General features: G+C 47.1%; 1 protein-coding gene across 2 annotated transcripts in view; it reads left to right on the forward strand.

The window, feature by feature from the left end:
- The first annotated feature begins 585 nt into the window (after positions 1-585).
- Positions 586-21,465, forward strand: part of MAMLD1 (mastermind like domain containing 1) — a 224,647-nt gene continuing 203,767 nt past the window's right edge. Inside the window, exons 1-2 of one of the 2 annotated variants that reach the window (XM_070606167.1) lie at positions 586-1,278; positions 4,759-5,010. The gene's annotated coding sequence lies outside the window, so the exon portion shown is untranslated. The remainder of the gene's footprint in view (positions 1,279-4,758; positions 5,011-21,465) is intronic. The other variant, XM_070606168.1, reaches the window with a different exon arrangement.

Genomic DNA, 21,465 nt, shown 5'->3' on the forward strand with positions numbered 1-21,465 from the left:
GACTTGAGCTCTTCCTGAGTTAGGTTTATCATGTTGCTAGATCTTTATGCCCATGTGATAGGATCCAAACCACAGAGGTAGCAACAGTGAAAAGTGCTTTTTGTTATTGCAAACACATCTGAAAATAAATTGAAAATGGTTCTTCCAAATCTCTTCCACAGTGGTTGAGATGATGGTGCTTTGTTTCTGTCTTCATCAATAGCAGTGCTGAGATCTCCTTGTTGGCAAGAATTTGCTCCAAATTCAGAAGATAGCCAGCCTTAGTAAGAGCTTAGCTCTCACGTTAGTGTTTCTCATGTTTTTGTCACTTTTCCCTCTGGAGCAGAGTCATGAGGAAGCTTTCCTTGTCCTGTCAGCGGTGGGGCTGAACCTGCTCCGGCCCTTTCGCTCCTGGCGCATTCCAGCAGTTTGGCGCGGCACAGGATGAGCACGGCCCCTACACGGCACCTCAAAACCAGACCAGCAAGGTCTCTCAGTGGCAAAGGCATGGCTCCAGATGGAGGATCTATTGGGCATCTTTGGCAAAATACCAGCTTTAGTGTGCCCTACACCCTTCAAAGCACAAACACAGACTGTGCGCGCTCCAGGGGCGGACCCAGACCTCAGCAGGGTTTGTGGTGGCAAAAGGCCCAAGTCTCTGGCTGATGTGGACACTGGTTTTCCAATCTCATCATTAGCCAGGGAGATCTGGCTAAAGGCAAGTGTGGGCCGAGAAGCAGCGGTGTCTGAGGTGCGCAGGTAGTTCCCAAGGCGGAAGGAAATGTGCTCGTTCTCCCACTCTCTAGGACCATTTGCTAGCTAACCTTGACATTGCCCAGAGTGTGGGCTTTGGGCCCAGCTCGGTGGGATCCTCTTGTTATCGTCAGCGTACCATAGAGGATTAGCAACTCGGGGTCTTGTTTGGCAACTTGTTTCCAACACAGATGCTTCTATTTTCAAGCAGGCCGCATCACAGCCTGGCCATTCTTGTAACAGGCAACCCAGTCGGCCTGCCAGGAGCCGCTCGTGCCAGTGAGGCAGTTCGCGAGAACTCGGCCTCTGGGAACAAACTCCAGGCGGACATCTGCCCAGCTGGAGCCAACGCTCTGGTGAAATGGACTAAGCTAGTTTATTGGGACTTTGCTGCGACTGAATACGGTGTTTTGAATGAGATTTCATTGAAATTTAAATCTCATTTGTAATGTCTTGAGGCTAAGACTTTCCAAATGGAGGAGATAAATGAGGTGGCTCATACCCCGGTGAGGAATGGAATCGCTGCCTTGAGTGTCGCAGACTCAGGTGGGTGGTTTGTTTGTTGAAGGTGGCTCTTTCTGGATGATTGCTTTGTTTTGTTTTAATGTTCTTCTGTAGCAGGTTGGGGAGAGGTTACCTTTGACTAAAAATGTTTTTTAAGAGCAAATTGCTTTTGCCATTAGCCTGTGCCCTGCGTCTGCCTGGTCGCTGTGGCAGCAGCTGGTATTCTTAAAGAGGCTTTCAGCTCCAGGGGGATCAAGCGACCAAGCAGTCCTGGATGATCCTCCCAGCTCTGATGTTCCCGAACTGTGTGAACCAAAGGTCAGTTAGTGGGAGAAAATATTTGTAAATCATATATTTGATAGGAGCCTTGTATCCAGAATATAGAAAGAACTCAACAATAAAAAGACAAATAGCCCAATTAAAAATGGGCAAAAGATCTGAGTAGACATTTCTCCAAAAAAGATATACACATGGCCAAAGGGCACATGAAAAGATGCTCAACATCACTAATCATTAGGGAAATACAAATGCAAATCAAAACCACAAGGAGAGAATACTTCACACCCACTAGGACGACTGATTTTTAAAAATGGAAAATAACTGTTGGCGAGGATGGAGAGAAATTGAAACCCTCATATATTGCTGTTGGGAATGTAAAATGGTGCAGTCACACTAGAAAATGGCCCGGCAGTTCCTCAAAAAGTTACATATAGAGTGACCATGTGATCCAGCAATTCCACTCCCAGGTCTGGACCCCGAAGAACTGAAAACATACATCCACACAAAGAGTTATACACAAATGTTCATAGCAGCACTATTTGTAACAGCAAAAAGTGGAAGTAACTTCAATTTGCATCAATGGATGAATATATAAACAAAATGTAGTAAATCCATATCATAGGATATTAATCAGCCATGAAAAGAGTGAAGTACTGAGACAAGCTACAAGATGGATGAACCTTAAATACACTAAGTGAAAGAAGCCAGACACCAAGGATTACACATTGTATGATTGCATTTATATGAAATGTCAACAACAGGTAAATCCAAAGCGGATTAGTGGGTGCCGGGGGCTCAGGATGGGGAATGGAGAATATCTGCTAAGGGGTACAGAATTTCTTTTTGGGGTGACGGAAATATTCTGGGGTTACGTAGTGGTGATGGTTGCACAACCTTGTGAGTTACTAAAAACTGTACACTTTCAAAGGGTGAATTTTATGGTATGTGAATTATATCTCAATTTTTAAAAATAGAATAACCAAAGTAAAAAAAAGATCAGTTAGGGCTCCTCACAGCAGACCAAAGAAATGCACTGATGGTATTAACTTCGGTGAGACCCAGGGATCTGCACCCTTTGGCCTCTGTTCTTTCCAGCTTCTAGAACTTGCCTTCTAAGGCCTCTTTGACCTTGGTCTCTCTGATAATCTGGGGATGGGGCAAGTGTAACATGCAGGACAGGGCTTCAAGTCTCCACTCTCAAGGAGGGACAGTGCTGAGGGAAATATGTGTCTAAAGAATTCTGGAGAGGCTGCCTAACTTCCTGGTTAAGGATGTGGGTTCTGGAGCTAAACAGTCTGGGCTTGGAATTCCAGTGTCCCACTCATGGCTGTGTGACTTGGGCAAGTCACTTAACCTCTCTGAGCCACTACATCCTCTTGTATAAAATCAGAGTAATCCTAGCACTCACCTCCCAGTACTGCTGTGAGGAATAAATGCATATAAAGCCCTTTGCACAGTGCCTGACATATGATTAGTACTTAAGAAATGATTACCTCCAGATGACAGAGATGGAGGCAGGGTGCCACAGTGGGCAGTAAACTAGAATGCTTGATTCAGGGGGTTCCAGTTTTTTCTCTGTCACTTACTAGCTATGACCCCGGGCAATCACCTTCCCTCACTGATCCTCAGTTTCTTCATCTGTAAAACTAGATACTCATCCTGCTTTTTCACCTAGTCTAGCCTGCCTCTAGAGCCTCTTTTTTTTTTTTTTTTTTTTTTGGTGAGGAAGATTGGCCCTGAGCGAATATCTGTTGCCAATCTTCCTCTTTTTGCTTGATGAGTGGTGTGTAGGTCTGTGCCTGGGATCCAAACCTGCTAACCCGAGGCTACCAAAGCGGAACGTGCAAACTAAGCTACTATGCCACCAGGCTGGCCCTCTCTGGAGCCTTTTTAATGAGGAAAAGAGTCCGTCTGGCTTGTGGGGAGGAGGTTTCCGTTTCAGAGAACTCAGTTCCATATGCCTCAAAATGGTAACTCCTGGGCCAGAATCTGCTCTTTTTAGTAGCTACACTCTGTTTCAGTGGAGCCTAGCATGGCCCAAATGCCAAGGGAGCGCAATCTACCAAAGCAAGGTTGCAGCCCAGCAGTGTAGACTCAGGTTCCAGTCCCAATTCTACCGTGGACGCTGTGGTCTTGGGTATGGCCTCTGCTTTCCCATCTGGCCAGACAGGAGCCTGGGCTGGATGGCGTCTAGGGCCCATGGAGCAGACTTCAGTAGCCTCTCTCTGGCATGCCACCATTCCGTCCTGCCTCCCCTCCGCTGAGGGCCCAGCCGAGCCTCTCTGCCGCCAGCCTTGTTGTTTGTTTTGATTCCCAGTCGGTGCTGAGGAGCCCACTTGTTCAGCTCTCATCTAAGCACTCACCATTTCACCCCACCCCGAAGCACTGAAACCTCTACACCACGGGGGAAGAGCGCTCTCTGGCTCTGCTCAACATGCTTTCAGAGAAAAGTGCTCCCCAGCTGAAGTGAGCGTGATGGGGGATTGACCTAAATATGATTTTATTTGCAAGCCCCTCTATCTTGCCTGCAAGCAGATCCAAGCGGGGCTCTTCCTTTAAAAGTTTTATTGTGGCAAAATATATATAACATAAAATCTACCACTTTAATTATTTTTAAATGTCCAGTTCAATGGCGTGAAGAATGTTCACAGTGCTGTGCAGCCATCACCACCCTCCATCTCCAGAACTCTTTGCATTTTGCACAATTGAAACTCTGTCCCCATTAGGTACTAACGCCCCACTCCCCACTGTCTCCTCCCCCAGCTCCTGGCACCCACCATTCATCTTTCTGTCTCTATGAATTTGACTACTCTAGGGACCTCATATAAGTGGAATCATACAGCATTTGTCGTTTTGTGACTGGCTTACGTCTCCTGGCATAATGTCTTTAAGTTTCATCCATGTTGTAGCATGTGTCAGAATTTACTTCTGTTATAAGGCTGAATAACGTTCCGTTGTATGGATGGACCACATTTTGTTTTTCCATTCGTCCATTGATGGACACTCAATGGATGTTTCTCAAGTGGGGTTCTTTCACATCAGGTGTCCAATGGTGGACTGGTAGTGAGAGAGGGGTAGGCAGAGGCAAGGGAAAGGACCTACCCCAGGGCTCATCCCCCGCCCCTGCCTCCCAGTCCCCTTGCACAGCTTGGCTCTGGCTGAGGAGGAAGGAAAGCAGAGGGGCACTTGGGAGAGAAAGACACTGAGCTAAGAGTTGATGGGCCCTCTCTCATCTCTCCCCAGCCAGGCAGCAGTAACAGGCTGGCCTCCCTCTGGAGCTTTACTGAAAGAGGGCTGCTGTGATCCTCTCTGTTCCAGAAGAGATTCCACCAAAACCCATTCTTCAATCCTTGATCCAGAAGCTTCGAGCCGAGTGACCTGCCTGCCAATTGGAGAGCAGCTTGGGACGAAAGGAAGACTTTACAAAAGTCTCTAGTGCTGAGCGATCTGCTGGGCTGATGCTGAGGCTGGAAGGTTGAGAACAACAGTTCCCAGGTCAGTGTGTGCTAACACACCACAGCCATTACACAATTTGCAATGGACTTTGAAATCAGCCCATTGGCCAAATCTGAAATGTCCTATTAGATTTACCTTTGTTGAAGGGCAGCCGCCTCTAAAATATTTGCTCAGGATCTTGAATGTACACATATTTACGGAGTCACAAAAGCACTCTCCCTTCTTACATCCCTGTCCCTCGCCAGCCCAACACCCCGACCCCCACATCCACATCTGTAATTGATGGGTTTTCTGAAGCGTTTGCTCATAATACCTAAACTAAAGGAGTGTATCCCCGGTGTGTCTGTCCTGTGTCCTACGGCCCCCTTTCCCATATTCAAGACAAATGGGGAAGTGGTGGCTCAAAGTTCCCAGAGTTACAGCCCATGTTTTGATAAAGTACAATTATTCCACCTTGGGATATTTCAGTTCATCTGGGAAGACTTTCTATTATGGATTGTAAGTAGCACGAGCATTCTACCTGATGAGCCCAAATCCAGACACGAGCTGCTAATTTTCTGATGAAAGCATCAGGGCTGAGGGCTCTTTTAGCTCTCAGAGGCCCCACATGAGGTTCCTCAAGGTAATCATGATTAAAAAGAGGGTTCAAGGCAGAAACTTGACAAATCTAGGCAGGGCTAGGCCTCTGGGTAAAAAAAGCAAAATGTTTCTCTTCTTTGGAGAAAATGTTTGATGGTCATGCCCATCAACGGCTTCCATGGCTAGTGGTTCAGATGGCTCAGTCTCCTCCAGGGAAGGGCTAGAAGGAGGAGGATGCACTAAGGGCCAGAAAGCAGGGAGCCAGGTCTCAGAAACATTTCCTGAGCCCCTACTGTGGGCCCAGCGCCATGATGGGATTGTGGGAGACCAGGCCGCCATGATGGATTGGATGAAGATTGGGAAGTAGACTGGAAGATAAATGAGTGAGGCAAGTGCCTCAATGCTGTAACAGGCCAAGGACTCTGAATAGGGCCCCATGCAGACCAAAGGTGGGCACAGGAGCCCTGGGCTTTTATTCTTCCTGGTCCAGTGCCAGCTCAGAACAGGGATGGGTGACATGACTGTGACCTGCTTTTGGATGTCTCCTCTTGACACAGGAGAGATTCACCCCAACTCCATGCATCACATTTTCTCTCCCACCTCCTGTCCAGGATCTTTATTATGAACACCCTAGGAGCAGGAAATGAGATGGCATTAGACAGCAAATCTACAAAGGGGACTTTTCCTCTGGCCACTCTCTGGGGAGGCTGATGGGGTGAGGAGGCTGATGGGGTGAGGGAAGAGGAAATGCAATTTCAATGGCCCCTCAGAGTCTTTTAAGAAATTTAAAAGAACTATTGAGAAGTGCTGGGGAGGGGGCTAGTGGTAGAATGTGCAAAGAGGTAAGGGCACCCCTGAAAGGAGTAAAAATCACCGTTAGGCTAAAATGTAAATACAGCCTTTGCATTAATAAAACACTCAATGAAATGAATAATTTAGTCTAGCCATGCCTTTTGTTTTGATCCTAAGTGGGAAGACTGCAGCAGCTCTTAACAAATGGCCCCCAGTGACTTACTTGGTGGCCAGGACATGCCCTGAGTGGTGGACTCAGCCCCCACCCAAGCCTGCAGCATTCCCAATTAACACTTTTCAAAATGGAATTTAGGGTACTTTTTTTCCTTCTTCCTAATGAGGTTTTCTTCCTTCCCTGCTGTCTTGCTACAAAGCTTGATGCTGTCTGAGTGTGTTCATATGGTGCTCGAGTGCGTTATCTGACCTTGATTGGTGTTTGGGGAGCCGGTTAAATAGATTACATGGGGGTTACCTTGGCAACTGTCTTCGCTGATTTAGCAATACGGTTCATTCTTGGACACAGGACTCTCGGCAACTCTGAGATCCCACCGCTGCGTGTTAATCATTAACACCAAGTTGGACCTCGGCTCTGCCAGGCAGCAGCCAGAAGAGGCTGGGGAGGTGCTGCTCAGTCTTTTTACCTACGATTGAGGTGGTCACCGCAGGGGCCCTAAATGTGGGACCACAGGAGAAAGAGGTGGCCACAAGCCATCCTGAGATCTGTCTGTCCCTTTGACCGTGATCCTCAAGGGTTTTGAGAAAGATCACACAGCTTGGTCCATCGGGCTACAGATGGGCTTGTCATGGAGATGTTGCCCATGCCCACTTCCTCCCTAGGCTGGCAGGATAGCCATGCTGGTTGCAACCTGTGGCCAGTTTGCGCCTCCCCTTGTCCCATGGGGTGTGTGGAAGCAGAGACTGAGGCTCCGTGGCGTGAAGGCTCTGGTTCCACTCTGCCCCTCACTCATGATGTGACTTTGGGCAAGTCGCTAAACCTCCTGGAGCCTTGGTTTCCTTTTTGGTACATAACATGGAACAACAGTACTGCCTCCCTCCTAGCACTGGTGAGGATGCATAAAGCACCTGGCACCCAACCAACGCTAGTGATCATTATTGCCGGCTCCGGGGCTAGCAGAGTGGGTGCCTAGTCATTGTACATTGAAATAATTTTAATTATTTAACCTGAAGCCAAAACTCACCCTGTGCCAAAATAATTATTAAGTCCAGTTTGTGGATGAAACTGAGGCTCTGAGTGGCTAACTAGTCCAGGTTGCACAGCTGGTAAGAGACAGAGCTGGGATTAGAACCCCAGTCAATCTGATCCCTGCCTTGGGCTCCAAAGGAGCGTCTTCCCGCGAACAGCCAGGTGTCAGGGCCAGAGGCACCCACTGCTTCCCTGGAATGTGCATCAGGGAAGTGGCCCCTCCCTGAGCTGGTGGCTTGAGGCCCAAGACAGGAAGCAACTAGAGAATTAGCCCACCAGTCCCATAGCCTGTCTAAACTGACAAACATCAGATGACAAGGGACAACGTGACCACACAGCCAGAGACTTGCACGGCCCCAGAGTCTTCGACTCTTCAGCTGTAGGGGACTGTTCCTTGTCTACTCAGCACCGACAGGAATACAAGAAGGTTCTGCCTAATAAACCCACGTTCCTGTAAAGCACTTCACGATTTACAAAGCATGTTCATGTCCACGTTTTCTTGACTGATCCAACAACCTGGGGAGGGAATGGAGCAGGAACTCATCTTCCTATTTCATTAACGAGGAGCTGAGGGCAAGAGAATTTACCTCCTTGACTGTGCATCTTCTCTACGTGCACTCACGTTTCACTATGAATAGCAATGCCTCAATACTAGCACAGGTGAAAACAGGCCTCTAAAAGGACAAATAGTCAGACAAATGGCCTCCCAAGTCTTGGAGCTTGTGACTGTCCAAGCTAGGAGTGCCCTTAGAGAGCAGCCTCTAAGCTCCAGGTCCTCGTCCTTGTTCCCCGGCATGTCAGGGCTGCTGGCAGATGAGGTAGGTTGAGTGTACTTTAGAAAAGAGCTTGCACTGCTTTTGCAAACCTCACATGCCCACTGTCCCCCAACCCATGTGGTCTGGGGATAGAGCACGGGCCTTAGAGCCAAGCAGAGCTGAATTCAAACCCTGACTTTGCTATGCACTCACTTTATTGTTTCTTCCTTGAGATCAGTTTCCTGGGATAAAAGCTACTTTCCTGGGTTGTTATAAAGCACAGAGACAATGTATGCAAATTACTTTATCATGTAGGTAATGGAATACTCTTGATTTTTTCTAGGAACAGTAGCATGAGGTCTGTGTTTTAAGAGCATCGGAACTGCTACGAAGAGGATAGAATGGCTGTCTGGGGGATCTAGCAATAATCCAGGCAGAAATGATGGCGGCTTAGACCAGGGTAGTGCCAATGGACATGAAGAGACGTGGGTGTATTCTGGACATTTTTAGGACGTGGAATGGAACAGACCAGATGAGAGAGAGGGAGAAGTCAACAACAGCTCAACCTTGGGACTTTACCCACCGGGTGGCTGGTGGTGTGACGGGCCACGTGCAGCGACGGAGAGCCCTGAGAGGAGGCAGGTTTGAGGAAAGGGAAGGGAGACGATGAGTTCAGTTTGGTCGGACGAGTCTGTAGGGCATCCCCGGAAGGTGTCTAGGGGATGATTGGTTGTATAGTCTCTGAGGCTTAGAGCTGGAGCTAAAGCTGTGAGGGCCGTCAATGAGCAGAGAAACATTAATTGAAATCGTGGGGCTGGGTGAAATTGCTCAAGGAGAGTGAGAGCAGCAGGGAGCCCTACAAGTTTTAGGCCAGGGAGTAACATGATTGTATGTGCAATTTAGAAAGGTTGTGTCACGAAATGTGGAGGATGGGTCAGAGGGAGAGAGACCACAAGCAGGCCACATTCCGGGAGTTTATTGTAGGCCAGAGACGGTGGCAGCAGTGGGCCTGGAAGGGAAGAGACAGGCTCCAGGACATGGAGAAGAATGGACCGGACTCAGTAACTGGTTAGCTGTGGGAAACGAGGGAGAGAGAAGTCAAGGATGACTCCCAGGTTTCCAAATTGGGAGGCAGGGCAGAAGAGGGGCCATTTACTGAGATGACAAGGTCTGGAGGAGGAGCAGGTTTCAGGGGACACTACTAAGTATGAGGGGGCCTGTGGGACCTTCTGGAGGAAATGTCCACAGCTGACACCCGGTGCTCAGGAGAGGAGGCCATGATAGGGTCGCGGGCAGCCTGCAGCAGCAGCGTCAGCCCTCACCTGGAACCTCACCTGGAACCAGACGATGAGCTCACAAAGAGAGAGGCCTTCGCGGGGCAACTGTGGGCAGCATTCAGCCCCTGGAAAAGTTTTACCATCTTGAAGCCCCCATTTCCTGATGAGGAGGTGGTAGTTTGCCGGGATGTCCACACCACTGCCTGGGCAGAGGCCACATGAATTGGTGGGTCACTTACCAAAGTGAGAGTGTGAGATGCGCAATGCCCTGCTTTAGGTGATGTGGGGAGAGGCCAAGGAAGCTGAACACCTGAGGCCTGCTCCACCCCCAGAAGTGTCCACTATGAGCAGAAACAACTCTTCCAAACTTCCAGTGAGTTCTGAGGTCTCTCTGTCCAGGTAGCTTGTGGTTGCTTCCCAGAATCTCCATGTTTTACGTTTCGGGGCACCCAGCAAATGCTGCAAAGGAGTTTGGCTGGCAAGAGAGTGATGGGCTTTGCCACCTGCAAATGTACATAGGTTTAAGAAAGGGCACGAGGAGGTGTTGAGGGCTCCTAGCGTGGAGGCAGGGGGAAGGGAAGAAGGCACTGCCATGTGCAGCGCACCTCACGTTTCCTAAGCACTTCCCTGGCCATTGGCTCTTGACATCCCAATGCCTTTGAGGCAGGCAGAGCGAGAACTATTCTCACCGTTTGACAGCTGGGGAATTTGAGGCTCAGGGCAGGGAAGGTGAGTCCACAAGGATGATCCAATGAATCCAGTTCCAGAGAACTGACGCTGGACCCAGAACTCCTGCCTCCCAGCCTGGTGCTGCTTCCATTTCATCATTTGGCCCCAGGCAGTGGCATGCTGGAGCTGGTCTGTACTGGTTTTCAAAGATTATCATTCAATTTTCGGAATTTTTGGAGGCAGCTAATAGTTGACATCACGTTGGTAGTTTGAAATCAGCCACGATGCCTTTACACCATGGAAATGGACAAAGGCTACCAGCACATCACTGGCCCCAAGGTCACTGCAGACCCACCTTGCAGCACCTAAGGCTGTGCCCACTGCCCGGGGGCTGTGAGTTATGGTTCGGTCGCTGCGTGTGAAGGATGTCCACCCTGGAATTAAATGATAAAGGGATTTGGGGTAAGCACTCAGGCCTGAGCCTTATAAAGTGTTTCCAGCACCTGTCCCAGGGACGTCCAACTGGTCATGCTGACTGACTGCTGAGATCAATAACCCAAAGAGAACTTACCTCCCACTCGCCACACCGAGTCTTCAAGTATGAGTTAGAGCAAAGACGGACTCTTTGGCATGGGGTCTCGTTTCACTTCCACTCTATTATTTTGGATATTGAACACATCTGGATTGGCACTTTAGCCTGACTTAGATCATTATGGAAAAGGAGAAACATGTCAACACCAAATCCCACGGAGGGAGATTCAGGGATGGAAGAATCCCAGCAATGAAAGGCGGCATTTAAGAAGGAAATCAGAGCTCTACAAAAAGAGCTATATTATTCACCGTACATCATCTTATTCCGTATGTAAAACCAAAATGGCAGGTTTGTAGGCTCTTGGAGTGAAAGGAGTTACAGAGAAGACAGTTTCTGCTGTTCACTCTTAAATAAATAGCTGCCGTTCTTGCTTGTTAAAATGTAAAATTTCCAGATCTAAATGTCAGAGAATTCTAGGAAAAATTGCAAAACCATTACTTCATAAACATGTAATTGTGCTATTACTGCTAAATGTGATGACATTCTATAAATATCACAGTTCAGGCCTCATAGTCTATAAATAAACCCAGTTAATCACCGGAAATATATTTTATTTCTTGAATTATAATGGAGTAAATTACAGAGTCTCCATTTTCCAGTGGCAGAGTCCACTCCCAGTTTTGCTGGTATCTTTTCCTCTGCTTGGGCTCCTCCGGGAGCTATAAATACTCTCCAGCAAGTACTAGGACAAGGACAATGGGGGGAGGGGATCAGTGCCACTTGCCAGAGCCCCAGCCTAGAACCCCGGGAAGTGTTTAGCCTATGCTACTGAGGCCTGTCACCCAACACTGGGATAGATGGGGCTGGCATGCCTGACTGCACTGCTCAGGGTGCCATGTTAGGGGTGTGTGGGCAGCTGATTGGATAAGCATGGGAGGCTGTGGACTCGGAAGAGGATGGAAGGGTAATCTGGAATGACTTCTATTCAGCACCAAGCCAGGCTGGAGGGGCCACTCGGGGGGAGCTCCCCAGTGTTTGATACTAAAGTATCAATTCTTCCCCAGAATCCCCTGATTCTATCTGCCTGCTATGAACACGTCAGTAGGCCGAAGACTTGGCCGTTTTGTAGCTTAAACCATGTCTTCACTTAAGCACTGAAGGCTGGTGCGTGGTTCACTGCAGAATAGAACATACTCTCTCCGCCTCCCTTGCAATACACACATCAGTGCCATAATGAGATTCGATCAAGAAGTTGGACATCCTTTGTGGTCTCCAGGATTCTGGGGCCAAGGAGCCTTATCATCAACTACTTGCTTTTTCTGGGCTTCAGTTTCCCCGTTTGTAAAACTGGAGGGCAGGAGGGCTGTGGTGAGATAGAACTGTAACTGAATCAGAGGAGATTCCTTCCAATTCTGACAGCGCCTTGGGCCATGAACTTGAGCAAGTCTTCTCCCTTCTCTTGGGCTCAGTTTCCCCAACTGTATTGTGGAAAGGAAGAGGGAGACTCTTGGCTATTTGGCCGATGCTTCAGGCCTGCACCATGGCTCAGTCAGTCAGCCACGTCTTCCAGGGGAGGCCCCTGGAATCCCACTCTCTGAGCACACAGCTGGGTTATGATTATCGTTCTAGAAAGACTTTTCTGAAAGCATTATTTGTCTAACCCTACGCTGACTCAATAAAGGATTGGTGGGGTAGGGTGAGTATTGTCCCACGTCAATAAAATAGGAACACTGAGAAAAAAATAAAGAATTAGGGGAAAAGGGAAGAAACAAACCTGATACTACCAAAGGTTAACGTAATTTGGGGACTCCTAAGCATAAAATTTAGCCAGGAGCTTACTGGCAGCCACAGCAAAAGAGAAAAAAACATGTAGAACTCCAGAGTTTTCATCATCAGGAAAAAGAAAGCATATTTTTATCTTCAGAGGTTCCAGTAGCCTCAAATTCAGAAAGAAAGGCATATTTTTTTTACACCTGGGGATTTAGAGTTAAGATACTCAGTGGAACACTAGTCAAGAGTTCCAAAGCAAATTCAGAAGACATTCATAAGGCTGTTTCTAAGACCACTTTTTAACCAAGCCCAGGGCTCAGAGCTACATGGCTGCAGTTCTGCCAGGGGCTGAGCTGGCTGGCTCCCCGGCCATTTTGGTTTTGAGGTCAAATGTGTTGAGATATGGCTCTTTGTATGGTGCCTCGAAATAGGGTAATTGCTTCCCCTTGACAAATGTATCCTCTTCACTTTGGGTTGGTAACTGGTAGCAATTTGTTTCAATGACTGGAGTCAGTCTGCATTTGAAAGGATCAATACCCAGCGGGGTCCTATGGACTGAGACGGGTAGGAGACATGGGATCAGGCCTCAAGGGGCTTGTGCTCAAGGCGAGGGAGAAGACTTCTCCCAGGGAGCCATCCTGTGGTGTCCCAGAGACGCCAGCCCTCCTGGGAGAAAGACTTGCTTCTCACTACTCAATGCTGACCAAAGCCAGAGGCGGAAGGAGAGGCTGGCAGAAGTGTCAACAGCACTCCTGTTGGTGAACAAGGACTTGGTAGAGGCTTCCACCCAGGGTGGACAGCAACTGGATGTTCACAAGGCTTCACTCACGGTGCCTTCGCAGTTGGCTCCATCTTGCCTCCTACATGGGACACTTACAGGGCCCAGGGAGTCCGGGCTCCTAGGATCTGAATTTCATGTGTCTCAATAAGATCCTGAGCCCATTGGCTTGGAAAAGTGATATGAACAGAAGGCCTTTGGTGACATGGGCCTGTAATGGGGCCGTTTTCCCGTGTCATTCAATCTTTGTCCACACGGTCACATGCTCCCTGAGATCCATTCCACAAAGCTGTTCTGAGCATCTACTCCATCTCTGTGCCAGGGAAAGAAAGATTGGGGCATAAATGAAGCAGTCACTGCCGTCAGACTTCACAGTCTAATGAGGCAGACAGCCACGGGAACAGATCATCCTAACAATGTAGCGGGAAATATGAGAAGAATCCTAAAGAAGGAGTTGGAGCCAGATGACTTGGTGGGCAGGGAGTGGCAGGCCATGAGGGCCAAGTTGTTGCAGGGCCAGATCCTGCAGGGCCTAGAGGCCATTCTAAGGGACTCAGAATTTATCCGGTGGACAATGGGAACCCGTGGAAGGGTTTGGAGCACAGAAGTGATATGGTCAGGACTATGTGTGGCTCACACCTTGGCTGCAATGTGCAGGAAAAGCTAGAGTAGCAAGACTTCCCAAGGAAGAAGTGTTGGAGTGGACCCTGAGACATCCTGCAGGTAACATGGCTCTTCTGTTGATTGAATGGGTAGGAAAAGGCAGGGCAGCTCTGAACTTGTGTGGACTCGTGCCACACCTCGCTGGTTGTGCTTAGGCAGCCATAAATGGCTCTGAGACTCCTGTATCCCACGGGCACCGCCCTTTCAGCTACCCAAATGCGTCACCAACGCCCTCCTTCTGCTCCTTACCAAAGCCCTGGGAGACTTGGTGGGCAGAACTCAAAGCACAGGTCAAGGGCCCTACCAGTCACTCAGCTAGTCAAGACAGTCAAGGGATGGCAGAGCCAGGGTTCACTTCCAGGTCTTCAGATACCGCAGCCGGGTCTCTGGCCCATTTTGCCCTGCCACTAGGTGTCAGCACCCTCCTCGTCGGGTGTGCCCCAGTGTGTGAACCCAGAAAAGTTGGGAAGAAATTATTTAGGAAATAAACAATTCTTGAAGGCAAGGAGCGCGGTGTACCAGTTAGCGACACTGGCCTCTCACCTCATCCCCCACTCCCTTCACTGTCCGCCACCAGCCTGCCGCTCTTGCGCCTCGCTCATGGAGGATGATGGTATGGGTGTGGGTCTGTTTACTCTCATCCAACTGATGCCCTTTTCAGTTAGAAAATATGAGTGTCCCCAGAGGCCCAGCTGGCTCTTTGTTCTCTTTGTTTGGAAATTAGTTTAGAGATCAGCTAGCAGATTAAAAACCCCGTGTCAGATCTGCCAAAATCTCTTGCCTTCCAGATTTCATTTCTGCTCCTTCAGGAAATTTCTGCTGTTCTTTTAGAATGATGGATTTTCTTCCTGTCCGACTCGGGGAGAAGATGTCTCTTCTTACAGAGGGGATTTGGGGAGGCTCTGTGCTGGGGGTGGTGAGGAGCTGCCGCAGGACTCACTTTGCCCTCCAGGTCTGGGGCCTCAGCCAGCCTCATCTCTGAGGCAGCCCCTCTTGCCCCCACCTCCCTTCTCAGTTTGCTCTGCTTCTCAGCAAGGCTGTCCCTGGCAGCAGCCCCTTCCTCCCATCCTCCCTACCCCTGCCTACCCCCATCAAGCCTTCCAAGGGTGGCAGAGGGTCTTAATGCCTTTGTCCTAGGGATCTGAGAGGCAGTCTGGCCCTCTGCTAGGTGCACCATCCCACGGTGCCTGAAGTGGGAATTGGATGGGCACGATGCATGCTGCTGTCTAAGCCTTTGAGCAAACTCACTGCACAGTGTCCCGAGCACACAGTGGAGTGTCCCACTAGCCAAACACATATCGCCCCTCTTGGCTGATTTCTGGGCATGGTGGTGGGAAAAGGCCGCACTGGCCACAGCTGCTGCTTCCAGCAGTGGTACGCTCTACAGAGTGATTCCCGTGAGGCGTGGGGTTCACAGCAGGCGGGACCTGGATGCCCTGCAGCTTGTGGTTCCCTCTGAGAACCACACTCAGACGGACAGGGTACAGTGACTGACCAAGGACCCAGAGCAAGTAAGATGCCGAGCTGTGATTCACACTCAGGTCTGTCTGGTACCAAAACCAAGACTTGTTCCACTATGCCACAGGTGGACACTTATGACCACAGGATGGGTGCCAGAATCTATTTGCAGACTGGCCGGCCTTCTGAGGGACACCCTAATGCTAAGGAACAGCAAGGAGCTGTGGATGAGGTCTCCTCAAAGACCAAACGCAGGAATCACCAAAGAGACTAACAAGTATGGATCCAAACAGCTCAGAGGGCAGTGGTGGTGCTGGGTGCCAAAAGCCCAGAGGTTGTAAGTTCACCAAGGAAGGCACCAGTGGAAACTTGTTACCTCTTCCAAGGAGGTTTGGGGCAGAGGCTGAGGACCTTGTGGACAGGTGAGGCGAGATGCCCAATGGAGAACCCGTGAGAGATGGGCAGAAGGTCCTATTGGGCAGGCACATAAGCCAGAGGTCAGAGGCTCAGCTGCATCCAGTCCAGTCCCTTCCTGCTGAGCAGCTTGGGCTCCCTCATCGGTAGAGTGAGACTAGAAACCTGCCTGACAAGCTGTGGGGGGGATTCAAATTATGGAGAAATACACTGTACATAGGAAGACACACTTCCAGTTGGAGGGACAGTTAGCTAATCAGTCACACAAGGAATCTACTTGAGCCCCTGCTACGCACGCTTGGCTGGGCTCTGAGAACACTTCCCAGCTGAATACATCCATCTCTCACCCCTCCATTCTCTCTGCAAGAGAAGATATGCCTCATGGCCAGAGAGGTAGAAGATTCTAGGCAGACGTGAAAGCAGCTCATTGAGTTTTTCTGGATTGAAGAGAAGCCTTTGGCTGAGACAGGGACTTTGGGTTCTTTGGAGGCCCTTCTCCCTCTCCGTTGGGGTGACAGCATGGGATGGATTGGGGCTGAGGCGGTGCTGACCACCTCTAGGGTGGGTTCTGAGTTGAGTAACCAGATATGCAGTCCCCCAGCCAGCTGTGCAGTCCCTTTCCCCACTCCTCTCTACAGGAATCACGCCTTTCTCAATGTTTGGGCCTTTTCTTTCACTAATCGGAAATTATCACATCTAGTCAGAGCTTTAATATTATGTACTGAGGAACTAATTTCTTCAGCTGAAACAAGATTGCACTTCTCAGAAGCCCCAGGCCAGAAGAGAGGGTGTGGATGCCCAGAGGACCATCTTGACTTTGCTTCCGACTGGAATGCATCGTCCTTGTTTCCCATTGTCCTAGCGCTCTCAGCCCCGGCACCAAGGCCTTGCACACACGGCCCTCTGTGACTTGACCCTGCCCACTTCTCCAACTACATCTCCCCATGTTCCAGCTGCCCCAGTGTGGTCTCCGTTCCCTGAGCTCTCCCTGTGCTTTTCAGACGTTCCGGCTTGGCTCATGCTATTCCATCTACCTATAAATTTCTTTCAGTTATTTTTCTGCCTATGGGATTCCCACTTATCTTTTAAGGCCAAGAGAAATGCCAAATCCTCTGGGAAGCCTTCTCTGATGGCATGACATGTGAACAGATTAATACAGTGCTAGAGCTAGAGTAGATGCTCAAGAAATATCTGTGTCCACTCCCTTTGCTGACTGCTGCTCCTGCCCTAGGAATTATCAATCTCACCTTCTCTCTGTTCCCATTGCAGTTTGCTTGTTCTTAGATCTAAGAAGCATTTCATCATTGAGGTTAATGACAGGGCTCAGGAGTCAGAGAGCTCTGGGTCACCTACTAGCTATGTGACCTTAGGCAAGTCATTTCAACCTTGAGACTCAGTTTTCTCATCTATCAAATGGGAATGCCAACACCTGCTTCACAGCATTGTTGTATGGATGGAATGAGATGATATACAGAAAGCTGTTAGAAGACAGAATATCTGGTCCATAATAAGCATATAATATGGGTTTGTTGTTCTTATTGTTGTTATTATTTTAATAAAATAGAGGAACTTCCAGGTCTAGCCAAATAGAATAACACTATTCTTCTCAGGTCCTCTCTGTGACAACTAATGAATCCTGGACATAATGCCAAAAACAAGCATAGGAAGACTCTGAAAGGTGGAAAGAAGAAAGAGCACTGTCTAGGGACCTTGTGACCTGAGGAATGACATGGTAGTGAGTTCCCTGGGTTTCCTTATTGCCTCCCATAGATCCTTGACAGGGAACTGTAGATACCTCCAACCTGGAACTGTCAATAGGCACAGACAAAGCAAGCCAAGAAAAGCCTTCTTCCTCTAGCCAAAGAACTTGGAAAAAGGTGACCTAACAGAATAGAAACAATTTTTCATGTCACTTGTCCTATTCCAGGCACACAAGAAAGTAAAAACTACTTCCTCCCTGCAGTGTCAGCAAGCTCAGGTGGGGCGCAGAATTTCTGGCCCCACCCTGATAGCAAAGAGGTGGAACGAGACAATGAGAAGTGGTGATAGTCGGCACTCCACTGTCCCAGACATGGTAGAGTCAGCAGGCTCCAGCAGGAGGATGAACTTCCACTCTCATCTGATAGGAGTAAGCCAATTGTAGGTGTAATTTGGCCCGCTGCTTTTGCAGGGATGGTATTATCAGGGCTCAGTGGGGAGCAGAGCATCCACCGCCACCTGGACCTGCATACTATGCCTCAACTGGGTGACTATCTGCAAAAATGAAGATTAAATAGGATCGAAAATATCACAACATGATACCCAAAATGTCTGGGATAGATTCAAAAGTCACTTGTCATACCTAGAACCAAGAAAATCACGACTCACAGGAGAAAAGATAATCAATAGATGTCAACATCTAGATGACAGAGATTTTGGAATTATCTGACACAGATTTTAGAGCAGCCATAGTAAAAATGCTTCAGTGAGCAATTATGAATATTCTTGAAACAAATGAAAAAATAGAAAGTCTTGGTAAGGAAATAGAAGACCAAAGAAGAACAAAATTGATTTTTTTAAACTTCAAAATACAACAACTGGAATAAAAAACTCACTAGATGGGCTCAACAAAAGAATGGAGGGGACAGAGGAAAGAATCAGTGAATTTGAAGATAGAACAATAGAAATTACCTAATTTGAACAAGAGAAATAAATTGGGGGGAAAAATGAATAGAGCCTCAGGGACATGTGAGACTATAAAAAGATCGAACATTCATATTATCAAAGTCCCAGAAGGAGAAGAGAGAGAGAGAATGAGACTTAAAGTATTGGAAGAAATAATCGATGAAAAATTCCCAAATTTGGTGAAAGATACGAATCCACAGATTCAAGGAGCTGAGCAAAATCCAAGCAGGATGAACTCAAAGAAACTCCATGCTAACACATGAAAGTCAAACTTCAGAAAACTAAAGACAGAAAAAAGAATCTTAAAAATAACTAAATAAAAATGACTTATTACCTATAAAGGTAGGTCTTAGTCCAGTCTGCTGTAACAGAATATCATAGACTAGGTGACTTAAACAGCAAATTTATTTCTCACAAAAGTTCTCACAAGCTCCTCACAAGTTCTGGAGGATGACAAATCCAAGGTCATGGTGTTAGCATGGTTGGGTCCTGGCGAGAGCCCTCTTCTTGGTTTGCAGATGGCTGTCTTCTTGTTGTATCCTCACAGGGAAAAGAGAGAGATCATCTCTTCTATAAGGGCACAAAGCTCATCATGGGAGCCTCAGACTCATGACCTTAGTACCTCCTAATGCCATCACACTGGGGATTAAGATTTCAACATATTAATTTGGGTGGTGGAGCGCAATGATGTTCAATCCATAGCAAGGTACAATGATTTGAATGACAGAGTATTTCTCTTCAGAAATCATGGAGGTGAGAAGGAGATGGCACAAAATTTTCAAGCACTGAAAGAAAAGAACTGTCAGGGGCTGGCCCAGTGGCACAGTGGTTAAGTTCGCACGTTCCACTTTGGCAGCCCGGAGTTCACTGGTTCAGATCCTGCGTGTGGACATGGTAGTGCTTGGCAAGCCATGCTGTGGCAGCCTATGATATAAAAAGTAGAGGAAGATGGGCACAGATGTTAGCTCAGGGCCAGTCTTTCTCAGCAAAAAGAGAGGATTGGCAAATGTTAGCTCAGGGCTAATCTTCCTCAAAAAAAAAAGGAAAGAAAAGAACTGTCAGCCAGAATGCCACACTCAGAGAAAATAACCTTAAGGAGTAGAGGTAAAATGAACAAATTCTCAGATGAAAGAAAACTTAGAAAATATATCATCAGCACACTTACCCTAAAAAACGGCTAAGGGAAGTTCTAGAAACAGGTAGTAAGTGATAAAAGAAGAAAACCTGGAACATCAGGAAGGAAAACAGCAGAAAGAATAACAACACAGGTGAAAAACCAAACTATTCGCCTCTTCGGTTTTCTAAGTTATGTTTGACAATTGAAGCAAAAGTTATGACATTGTCTGATAGGATTCTAAACACATATAGTGAAAATATTTAAGACAATTCTACTATAAAGTAAGGGAAGATGAAGGGGGTAAGATTTCTACATTTTACTCAAACTGGTAAAGAGTTGACATCTGTAGACTACAATACAACCACTAAGAAAACTATACAAATAGATACTCTAGAAAACACTACAGATAAATCAAATTCTAAATCAATTCTAAAAAGACAGATATTGACAGAGTGGATTGAAAGACATGACCCAACTATATGTTGTCTACAAGAAACTCATTTCAGTATAATAATGCAGGCATATTGAAAATAAAAGGATGGAAAAAATATCATGCAAACATTTATGAAAGAAAAGCAGGAGTGGCTATCTCAGTATCAGATAAAGTAAACTTCAGAGCGAAGAAAATTACCAGAGACAGAGAGGAACATTGTATAATGATAAAGGCTCAATCGACCGAAAAGACATTGCAATCCTAAATGTGCACACACCAAGGACAGCACTGCAAAACACGTGAAGCAAAAACTGACGGGACTGAGAAGAGAAAGAGGCAAATCCACAATTATAATTGGAGACTTCAACAGCCCTCTCTCAATAATTGATAGAACAACTAGATAGAAAATCAGCAAGGATGTAGAGCTCAACAACACCATCATCTCGTTGGATCTAACGGACCTGCAGAACACACCACCCAACGACAGCAGAATAGGCATTCTTTCCAAGCGCCTAAAGAATATTCGCCAAGATAGATCATATTCTGGGCTATAAAACAAATCTAAAGAAATTTAAAAGAATTGTAAATATAAAGAATGTGTCCTTCAACCACAATGGTATCAAAGTATAAATCAAAATACAACATATTGCAATTTGTGAGACACAGCTAAAGCCGTGCTCAGAAGGAAATTTATAGCACTAAATACATACATCAGAGAAAAGGAAGAGCCTCAAATAGTCTAAGTTCTTACTTTAAGGACCTAAAAAAGAAGAACAAATTACGTCCAAAGCAAGCAGAAGGGAGAGATAATAAATGACAGAAATCGATTAAATGGAAAACAAGACAAAGTTAATGAAACAAAAAGCCAGTTTTCTGAAAAGATGACTAAGGTTCACAAGCGTCTAACAATACTAACAAAGAAAAAGAGAAGACACAATTTACTAGCATCAAGAATGAAACAGGAGATACCACTATAGACCCCATCGTCACCAAGAGAATAACAAGGGAATACTATGAACAACTCTACAGGCATAAATTTCACAACTTAGATATAAAGGACCAAGTCTTTGAAAAGCACATACTGCCAAAATTTACCCAATATGAAAAAGATAATATGAATAGCCACACGGCCATCAAAGAAATTGAATCCATAGTTTTACAAAACTTCTGAGAAAGAAGTCTCCAGATCCAGATGGTTTAATTGGAGCGTTCTGCCAAAGGTTTAAAGAAGAATTATCACCAATTTTATAGTCTCTTCCAGAAAATAGAAGAGGAAAGAAACTCTAACCACATTTTATGAGGTGAGTCTTACGTTGACGCCAAAGCCAGACAAAGACAGTACAGAAAAAGAAAACTACACACCAATATCCACAATGAATATAGATACAA

The sequence above is a fragment of the Equus przewalskii genome, chromosome X (assembly GCF_037783145.1).
Source record: "Equus przewalskii isolate Varuska chromosome X, EquPr2, whole genome shotgun sequence".
NCBI classification, from domain to species: domain Eukaryota; kingdom Metazoa; phylum Chordata; class Mammalia; order Perissodactyla; family Equidae; genus Equus; species Equus przewalskii.